The sequence below is a fragment of the Aythya ferina genome (genome assembly GCF_964211825.1).
Source record: "Aythya ferina genome assembly, chromosome: 17".
Lineage (NCBI taxonomy): Eukaryota > Metazoa > Chordata > Aves > Anseriformes > Anatidae > Aythya > Aythya ferina.
In genome coordinates, this window is record NC_140316.1 from 4,917,599 (window position 1) to 4,928,090 (window position 10,492).

The 10,492-nt window shown below is 50.1% G+C and overlaps 1 long non-coding RNA gene across 1 annotated transcript; it reads right to left on the minus strand.

Moving 5' to 3' along the window:
• Positions 1-2,789: 2,789 nt before the first annotated feature.
• Positions 2,790-4,194, minus strand: LOC311446281. Its single transcript, XR_014698821.1, has 3 exons — positions 3,607-4,194; positions 3,214-3,334; positions 2,790-3,113 (listed from the first exon to the last, which is right to left on the minus strand). It is a non-coding gene; the product is annotated as an uncharacterized lncRNA (long non-coding RNA).
• Positions 4,195-10,492: the final 6,298 nt, after the last annotated feature.

The window sequence follows — 10,492 nt, forward strand, 5'->3', positions numbered from 1 at the left end:
TTCGCAGATGACACCAAGTTAGGTGCGTGTGTCGATCTGCTTGAGGGTAGGAAAGCTCTGCAGGAGGATCTGGATAGGCTGGACCGATGGGCTGAGGTCAACTGCATGAAGTTTAACAAGGCCAAGTGCCGGGTCCTGCACCTGGGGCGCAATAACCCCAAGCAGAGCTACAGGCTGGGAGAGGAATGGTTGGAAAGCTGCCAGGCAGAGAAGGACCTGGGAGTGATGGTGGACAGTCGGCTGAATATGAGCCAGCAGTGTGCTCAGGTGGCCAAGAAGGCCAACGGCATCCTGGCTTGTATTAGGAACAGCGTGACCAGCAGGGCTAGGGAGGTGATCGTCCCCCTGTACTCAGCTCTGGTGAGGCCGCACCTCGAGTACTGTGTTCAGTTTTGGGCCCCTCGCTACAAGAAGGACATCGAGGTGCTTGAGCGGGTGCAGAGAAGGGCGACGAAGCTGGTGAGGGGCCTGGAGAACAAGTCCTACGAGGAGCGGCTGAGGGAGCTGGGCTTGTTCAGCCTGGAGAAGAGGAGGCTCAGGGGCGACCTTATTGCTCTTTACAGATACCTTAAAGGAGGCTGTAGAGAGGTGGGGGTTGGCCTGTTCTCCCACGTGCCTGGTGACAGGACGAGGGGAAATGGGCTTAAGTTGAGCCAGGGGAGTTTTAGGTTAGATGTTAGGAAGAACTTCTTTACAGAAAGGGTTGTGAGGCATTGGAACAGGCTGCCCAGGGAAGTGGTGGAGTCACCATCCCTGGAAGTCTTCAAAAGACGCTTAGATGTAGAGCTTAGGGATATGGTTTAGTGGAGGGCTGTTAGCGTTAGGTTGGAGGTTGGACTCGATGACCTTGAGGTCTCTTCCAACCTAGAAAATTCTGTGATTCTGTGATTCTGTGATTGGGGCTTGGGAGAAGAGAGCGATCCCCACCTCTCTGGAGCCTCCTTTAAGCTTACTGTAGAGCACAGGAAGGTCTCCCCCGAGCCTCCTTTTCTCCAGGCTGAACAGCCCCAGCTCCCTCAGCCGCTCCTCACAAGACTTGTTCTCTAAACCCTTAACAAGCTTCAGAGCCCTTCTCCGGACACGCTCCAGCACCTCGAGGTCTTCGCTGAACACAGTGCTCGAGGTGCGGCCTCACCAGAGCCGAGCACAGAGGGACAACGGCTTCCCTAGACCTGATGGCCACTCTATTTCTGATACAAGCCAGGTGCATATATATGTATAGACGTATATATACACAGCACTAGTACATGTTCCTTGGAAAACCGGTCAAAGTCTCTTCAAACCGCGTAAACTGATGGTTTCCTCTAACTGGCACTGATGCTTCAGCTGCATCCTCTAAATCCCATTTTACTGCTTCTGCTTCCTAAGCAGGTGACAGAAACTCCTAACCGGAGAGCAGAGGAGCTGTAGTTCTGTATACAGGAAATATTTGGAAGTTTTGAAGATGCTTCCCTTGCTCAGCTGCCATCCCTATGTTAATCAATCACCCCATCTTTTGCCTTCCAGCAAAAGTCTTGATGCAGTTCTTAAGGCAAGTTATTTCTGAAAATCCTCAGCCACCTCTGTGCACGCCAAACCTTTCATGGCCCTGTGCAATGCGCGGATGGCAGCGATAAATCAGCTTGTGGAATGAATGGCAACGTGTGGGGAAGGAATTTGCAGGTGGCTTCGCGCTGTTTCGCAGGTCCCTGAATTAGAGGTAATGAGGAAACAAGCGGTAGAAACCAAAACTTGGGCAAGGCTGAGATCAAGAATTGGCTACAGTGTTGAAGAGGACCTTTGGGCAAGGGGCGATTGCTGGCTGGCTCCAGGCGCGTGCCTGAGGCTCTCTGACCAACTGTATGATAGATTTGGGCGCGTGGACAGCACGTGGGGCTACGGGGAGAGTACATGTAGTACTGAAAAAGGGCAATAAACGCCTCCTGTTCAAGAGGCATCGGGAGTCTGTGTCTTGCATCCCTTCAGCAACACAAATATTTGGCTCCAGATCCAAAATGTCATGTATTTGGCAATTTTATTTATGGTAGCACTCCCCACCCCTCCCATCCCCTCTTTTCCCTTCCCTCCACCCCCCTCCCCTACGCTCCCTGTCCCTACACTCTGCTACACTCCCCTCCCCTATCCTACCCTACACTGCCCTAAACTCCACTCCCCTACACCATCCTATACTCTCCTACGCTACGCTACCCTATCCTATCCTCCCTTACACTATCTTCCTCTGCCCTCCCCTGCCCTGCCTGTCCCTCCCTGTCCCTCCCTTCCCCTCCCATCCCCTCTTTTCCCTTCCCTCCCCTCCCCTACGCTCCCTGTCCCTACACTCTGCTACACTCCCCTCCCCTATCCTACCCTACACACCCCTATACTCCCCTCCCCTATACTACCCTACACTCCCCTTTGCTACACTACCCACCATTACCCTATGCTCCCCTGCCCTACGCTCCCCTACACTCCCCTCCCCTATCCTACCCTACACTCCCCTACACTCCCCTTTGCTACACTCCCCTACGCTACACTACGCTACACTACGCTACACTACCCTATCCTATCCTCCCTTACACTATCTTCCCCTGCCCTCCCCAGCCCTCCCTGTCCCTCCCAGCCCCTCCCCTCCCCTCCCCTCCCCTCCTGTCCAATCCCCTCCCCTCCCCTCCCCTCCCCTCCCCTCCCCTCCCCTCCCCTCCCCTCCCCTCCCCTCCCCTCCCCTCCCCTCCCCTCCCCTCCCCTCCCCTCCCCTCCCCTTCCTCTCCCTTCCCTCCCCTCCCCTCCCCTTCCCTTCCCCTCTTTTCTTCTTCTCTCTTCTTTCTTTCAGGTAACTTCAAATCGCTTCAGTCATTCTCATAGCTCACGTCCCTGGCTGATTCACAGGAGCCCATCAGCAGCAACCATAAGTGCTCCAGCTGCTGTGTCACTAGTCGAGCAACGGTCTCCGACTGGGAATCACTGACTTTGTTGTGTGGCTCAGACAGGTGCCTTTCAGTTCCACCCTGGCCTGGACATGTCCTCTTGCTGTGTCCCCACCTACATCGCAGTTCTGCTTAGAAGCAGCAGCACGGTTTGGAAGTAGTCCCACTACTTGCATTTTCAAGTGTTTAGCTTGGCTAGCCGGGTGGTGTCTGTCAATAGAAGACAACAAAGAGATTTTGGTTAGAAACAGCTGAGTAGTTCCTTTCCACAAGGGCAATGAAAGAAAGCTTACAAATTCACAAAACTTACGGGTGGTAGTTGGAAATATCGGTCTGCAGTCTCTATTTCCTTCTTCATCTCAATTCTCTTTTGGCCTGTGGAGCTTTTTGGATCAGAGGAGAAGATCCGCTGTCATACGGAGTTTTGGATACTGCAAGGGAAATGAAGAATTATACTGAGAACTCTTTTCAAACTCACCTGCAATCATCACAGAAAAGAATACCGAAAGAACACCGCTTTATCACGGGAAGCATAAATTTGAGCATAGGTGTCCTATAGCTGAAGCGAGGTTAAGCAGGTTCCAAACAAGGTGAAGGAGCACACCCATAATCATTTCCATAAAGCTGTGCTTTCAAACAAATGGTTTAAAGACTTAGATTGTCTTACAAGTGAAGAACGAAAAAATAAACAAACACAAATTACCAGGACATACAGTTTTCCTCTAGCTTGCTTTGCTTCTTTCAGAATCTGAGTCTGGAGTGACAATCAGGGAGCAGCGTTGTGCAGAAATGCCAAAGCCTCCCCAGCTTGTTGTACCTTCGTCAACAAGGGCTTTGATACTGCTGCCTCCTCAGCAACATCAGCAGTTTCCTAGGAAAGCTGGTGTCCACCAGGTCAAATAGGAATGGGAAACCCCTCTTGCCACAACTTCACACTCACACCAGAGTCGGCAGGACAGGCCGATGGACAGAGAAGTGTCTGTAAGAGTGTTAGAAAACAGACTTTAGAACAGATTCCCGTCAACCCAGGAAAAATTACTTGCTCGTCCCTTCAGACTGAACTCTAAGTAGAAGTAGGCGATCCCAAGCTGCCTTCCTGACATCTATGCTGCAAAGTCATCAAATGTGACATGTTACTGTACCAGCCTGTTATGAAGATAAACAGGAGTTTGAGGTTATGCTGTTTGATTAGAATTAAGCTCAAAGAGTTAGTCCTTTGGTATGTTTTTGTCTGCAAGTGTTTTGACTGTTTCCCAGACAATGTCTCCAGCAAGCTAGCTGCTTGTTTCATTTGTTCTCTTCTGTTCCATTCTGGTTTGTTTTGTTTTCTCAGTGAGGATTCTTAGAGAAATGAGATTAAAGTGATCATATTGTACGTCCATCCCTCCCCTTCGCTTGTCCGGAGCTTTTACCTTGTCCACCAGGCTGAATGAACTCGGTCACAGGCGCAGTTGTGTCAAAGCCATTCTGTTGCTAGACATGTTGTGAAAACAGACAGCTAAGTAGTGGGGAGAGGACGTGCTGCTGTCTGCAGTGTGACCTCAGCGCTTACCAAGCAGTAGGGAATACACAGAGAAGGGCGTTAGGAAAACTTCAAGCGCCAGATACATTTTATGTGGAAACCATATTTCCCAAGATAACGCTGGACACAACTCCATAATCAAAATGTATTCATTTCTTGGTTCATCCAACTCCTAGGTTTTACTTTTAAAAAGTTTCTGTCTTGGCTTAAAGCACTCTTCCAACCTCTCTTTCCAGTTACTAGCATTCCCTGAAATAGCTAATCCCATTTTTTTCTTTGTACAATCTCCCACTCTCTTCGTTTTCCTCTCCCCAAGAAACTTAGAACTGCTCTCTTCATACTTGACCACTAGATATGGAGCTGTATCAGCCAGAAGGAAGTTTCCTTCACACTTGCCGCTTCTTACGGTATCTGGACTCTTACCTTGACTCTTGCTCGCTCTTCCTACATTAGCACAAAGAAAGCTGTTTTGGAGATCTGATGTCTTCTTTTTCCAGAAACTACCCTGAATCACCTTTACGAGAGCTGTCCCACGCTGCGAGCATAAGTCTTACAGTCTGCCCAGATATTTGCCTTCCAGGCCAATAACCGAATCTGTCGAGTTAAGAACATGTAATTAATGGAAAGGAAATCCTTTTATTTTATTTTATTTTTTTTTCCCAAGACCAAGAAGGAACGAATTGTGGGGAACAAGCAAAACTCAGGTGAAAACTCAGGTGAAAAATGAAATGAAAAATGTTAAGGTCAGGCAGCTTGCCCACTGCAAGTGCTAGCCTGAAAGCAGATGGAGTGCATCTTCATACACCACAGCCTGAGACGCTACTCAACAGGCCAGCCCATGTGATGAAGTACATTGCTGTCCTGAATTTTAACGTGGCAGGGGTACTCTTAAGCCTCTTGTTTATGCTTAACAAAAAAAAAAACACTTTTTTTTCCTCAGCCAGGCATCAAAACACTTACAGAAGGGCACGGGCCCTCTCTGTGCACCTCAAGGTGGGATCCACAAATCCTCGCGTGGTTTCATCACATCCAGCACCCTTCTCTGTCCCTCCCAGCTAAACGTGCACAGAGGCAGCTGTTCCCAAAGTGCTGTGCTGACATAATTCAGTTCTGTTTCTGAAGTCATCACCGCAGGCGCCTCACAATGACAGCACAACACTCTCTGTAGCTAATGCGTATGTCTCAGAAACAGCTAGAGAAGTACCACTATGCCCAAACTGACTTTAATTAGAGTAGTTCCAAAATTATTCTCTGCTCCCCTACGTCTGTGGAAGGTGTGGGATAAATCTTTTCCTCGAGAAAGGATTACAGACAAAAAGAGCTTGATTCTGATACGTTGCCCGTACTTGTAGGGCAGCTGACCTTTTATTTCCATGTAAGAAAAAAGAAGGTCAAATCAACAATTGTCCTCCTCCGAGCTGGGAATATGAAATAACCCCAATTATCAAGGAAGCCTTCATAAGGAAACTATGCATTTCCTTGTTAAACATCTTGTTTCTTCGGAAAACTTTTCCAGTCCTTTGCAACTGCGGTGGTCTGGATCAGGTGGGCAGCCGAGTTCCACCACGGCCGCTCTCTCACTCCCCCTCCTCAAAGGGAAAGGGGGAGAAAATACGGTGCAAATGGCTCAAGGGCTGAGATAAGGACGGGGAGATCGCTCAACAATTATCGTGACGGGCAAAGACTCAGCATAGGGAGATAGTAAGATTTATTGCCTACTACCAACTAGACAAGTGAGAAACAAAGGAAAGAAACCAAAAACGCCTTCTCCCCATCTGCCCTCTTCCACCTCCTCCGCCAGAGCAGCGCAGGGAAACAGGGGACTGAGGGCTGTGGTCAGTCCCCGACGCTTTGTCCCCGCCGCTCCTTGTCGGTCACTCCCTGCCCCTGCTCCCCACGGGGTCCCTCCCACGGGATGCCGTCCTTCCCCAGCTGATCCCACATGGGCTGCCCACAGGCAGCAGCTCCTCAAGCACTGCTCCCACACGGCTCCGTCCCACGGGGTCCATCCCTCCCCCAGGAGCAAACTGCTCCAGCACGGGTCCCCCACGCGTGGGCGGCAGCTCCCCCCAGACCCCCTGCTCCTGCGTGGGCTCCTGTCCACGGGCTGCAGCTCCGGCCCGGGGCCTGCTCCTGCGGGGGCTCTCCATGGGCCGCAGCCTCCTCCAGGCCACATCCACCTGCTCCACCGGGGGCTCCTCCACGGGCTGCAGTGTGGAGATCTGCCCCGTGTGGAACCCATGGGCTGCAGGAGGACAGCCTGCTCCACCAGGGGCCTCTCCACAGTGTTCTAAATGAAGTCTCAACTCCATCTGAATTTTGTAATATTTATACTTATATACGATTCCCCATAATGCGCAGCTGCTTACCAGCGAGGGGCAGTTGTGTGCACGGGTCCGCTTCTCTCAGCTCGAGCTTCTCTCCAGCTCCGGTGCGCCCATTTCCAGCGACTTTCAGTACGAGCTTCTCTGAGTGGTTTGCTGAGTTTGGCCGAACCTGTCTTCATGAGGCGATCAATGGGCCTGTTCCCGTCCTGGTCTCTGTTCTGCTAGTCTGTTCCTTTTCATTCCTTCTTTCTGCTTCTTTATTGATGACATAAAGGAAGGCAACACGATGTATTGAAATGTTTTTGTTTGTTTGTTTGTTTTTATCTTGAGGGCAAGCTCCCCTCTTATACCCTTCTCTCCACAGCAGTTCTTTTCAAAGCAACTTTTCATTGGTCAAACAACTTTGAATATAACAACAACAGCAGACACCCAGAAACATCCATGCCTTAAGGGCTGGAGAACACACAACCCGAGACTGCATGGAGTCTCCTGAATCACCCTTCTTTGTTCCCTCTGGACTTTTATATTCCTGATGGCCTCATCGTTAAGGGTCTAATGTTATCTCAACCACGGGGCTTTCCAACCCCCATGGCCACATTCCCAAATCTCCCCCTTCTTTATTAATATCAACCATTTTCTCGACACAAATTACCACTCCATATATAACAATCCCTCCTCTTCTTTTGAATATCGTTAATTCTTGTCTTGTCTTCGAATTTGGCCACGGCCAATTGAACCACGAGAGAATGCCATCGCAATATTCTCTGCAAGATTTATAAAGAAGTTTTTAGCAACTGTTTGAATTCCATATCTAGAATATTTCACCCAACTCATTTTTCCACAGGACGTATAATAATCGTCACTAGCAGCATCACACACATCAAATTTGATTGATCAAAGTAGATAACCAATCCTCTAGGTATATTTCTCAGCTATTATTTCAGTCGCTACAATTAGCATCCAACAGGGGTAGCTATGCCCTGATACACTTCTTCAAGTTCCTGTTATGGGTCCCTTTTCACCTGACCCATCCTGGAACCTTCAAATAAGTTCCGAATCCCTGGAACCCTCAAAGAGGTTCCGAATCCTTGGCTGTGCCTGTGTCTAGAGGTGTCTTGCAAGTGGTTAACCCACCCACGAATTCTTAGCTTCAGAACTAAATTCCGTCTCAGTTACACCCCGACACACAATCACACAACCGAATCCACCCAACCGAACGGTATCTTCGTTCAGGTCTTCGCGCGCAGAATTACGGGTCACAAAATAAGAGCTCTTGGTTCTTTACTTGCTTCTTATGTTCAAAATCTTCTTGGACTCTAGTACCGCTATCGGCAAGGGCCACTATGTGGGGCGCCTCCCTTTACCGGTCACAGATCCAAAGTCCAAGAAGATCAAGTCGGGGTCACCAATTTGTTATAAACGAAGTCTCAACTCAATCTGAATTTTGTAATATTTATAAAACAAATATTTATAAAAGGTATAAAAGGCACGTAAACAGCGCTGGGTGTGCGGGGAGTCTACGCTCCACCAACACGCACACACAAACATCAAACATTCTAAGTATACAGAACATCGCTTTTACATACTCAACCCAAGTATGCCTATACATATGTACAATCAGAAAAGGTAACAAACAATCCTTTAAGTTCCATGACTTAAAAGTCTCCATTTTGCATTCCTTTTGAACAATACGTCTCGCTCTAAGTTGTCAAGCAACTCGGTCTTCAGGCCTTATGTATCCCGTTCTTCCTGGATCGAAGAAAAGCTTCTTCTCACAGAAGCCACCCCTATGGCCCCCTGCTACCAACACCTTGCCACGTAAACCCACCAGAGCAACTCTTTCCGTGAAGAAATTTTTCATAATAACCAACCTAAGCCTCCCCTGGTACAGCTTGAGGGTTTTTGTTCTTGTCTTGTGACTTGGGGCTTGGGAGAAGAGAGCGATCCCCACCTCTCTGGAGCCTCCTTTAAGCTTACTGTAGAGCACAGGAAGGTCTCCCCCGAGCCTCCTTTTCTCCAGGCTGAACAGCCCCAGCTCCCTCAGCCGCTCCTCACAAGACTTGTTCTCTAAACCCTTAACAAGCTTCAGAGCCCTTCTGCGGACACGCTCCAGCACCTCGAGGTCTTCGCTGAACACAGTGCTCGAGGTGCGGCCTCACCAGAGCCGAGCACAGAGGGACAACGGCTTCCCTAGACCTGATGGCCACTCTATTTCTGATACAAGCCAGGTGCATATATATGTATAGACGTATATATACACAGCACTAGTACATGTTCCTTGGAAAACCGGTCAAAGTCTCTTCAAACCGCGTAAACTGATGGTTTCCTCTAACTGGCACTGATGCTTCAGCTGCATCCTCTAAATCCCATTTTACTGCTTCTGCTTCCTAAGCAGGTGACAGAAACTCCTAACCGGAGAGCAGAGGAGCTGTAGTTCTGTATACAGGAAATATTTGGAAGTTTTGAAGATGCTTCCCTTGCTCAGCTGCCATCCCTATGTTAATCAATCACCCCATCTTTTGCCTTCCAGCAAAAGTCTTGATGCAGTTCTTAAGGCAAGTTATTTCTGAAAATCCTCAGCCACCTCTGTGCACGCCAAACCTTTCATGGCCCTGTGCAATGCGCGGATGGCAGCGATAAATCAGCTTGTGGAATGAATGGCAACGTGTGGGGAAGGAATTTGCAGGTGGCTTCGCGCTGTTTCGCAGGTCCCTGAATTAGAGGTAATGAGGAAACAAGCGGTAGAAACCAAAACTTGGGCAAGGCTGAGATCAAGAATTGGCTACAGTGTTGAAGAGGACCTTTGGGCAAGGGGCGATTGCTGGCTGGCTCCAGGCGCGTGCCTGAGGCTCTCTGACCAACTGTATGATAGATTTGGGCGCGTGGACAGCATGTGGGGCTACGGGGAGAGTACATGTAGTACTGAAAAAGGGCAATAAACGCCTCCTGTTCAAGAGGCATCGGGAGTCTGTGTCTTGCATCCCTTCAGCAACACAAATATTTGGCTCCAGATCCAAAATGTCATGTATTTGGCAATTTTATTTATGGTAGCACTCCCCACCCCTCCCATCCCCTCTTTTCCCTTCCCTCCACCCCCCTCCCCTACGCTCCCTGTCCCTACACTCTGCTACACTCCCCTCCCCTATCCTACCCTACACTGCCCTAAACTCCACTCCCCTACACCATCCTATACTCTCCTACGCTACGCTACCCTATCCTATCCTCCCTTACACTATCTTCCTCTGCCCTCCCCTGCCCTGCCTGTCCCTCCCTGTCCCTCCCTTCCCCTCCCATCCCCTCTTTTCCCTTCCCTCCCCTCCCCTACGCTCCCTGTCCCTACACTCTGCTACACTCCCCTCCCCTATCCTACCCTACACACCCCTATACTCCCCTCCCCTATACTACCCTACACTCCCCTTTGCTACACTACCCAACATTACCCTATGCTCCCCTGCCCTACGCTCCCCTACACTCCCCTCCCCTATCCTACCCTACACTCCCCTACACTCCCCTTTGCTACACTCCCCTACGCTACACTACGCTACACTACGCTACACTACCCTATCCTATCCTCCCTTACACTATCTTCCCCTGCCCTCCCCAGCCCTCCCTGTCCCTCCCCTCCCCTCCCCTCCCCTCCCCTCCCCTCCCCTCCCCTCCCCTCCCCTCCCCTCCCCTCCCCTCCCCTCCCCTCCCCTCCCCTCCCCTCCCCTCCCCTCCCCTCCCCTCCCCTCCCCTCC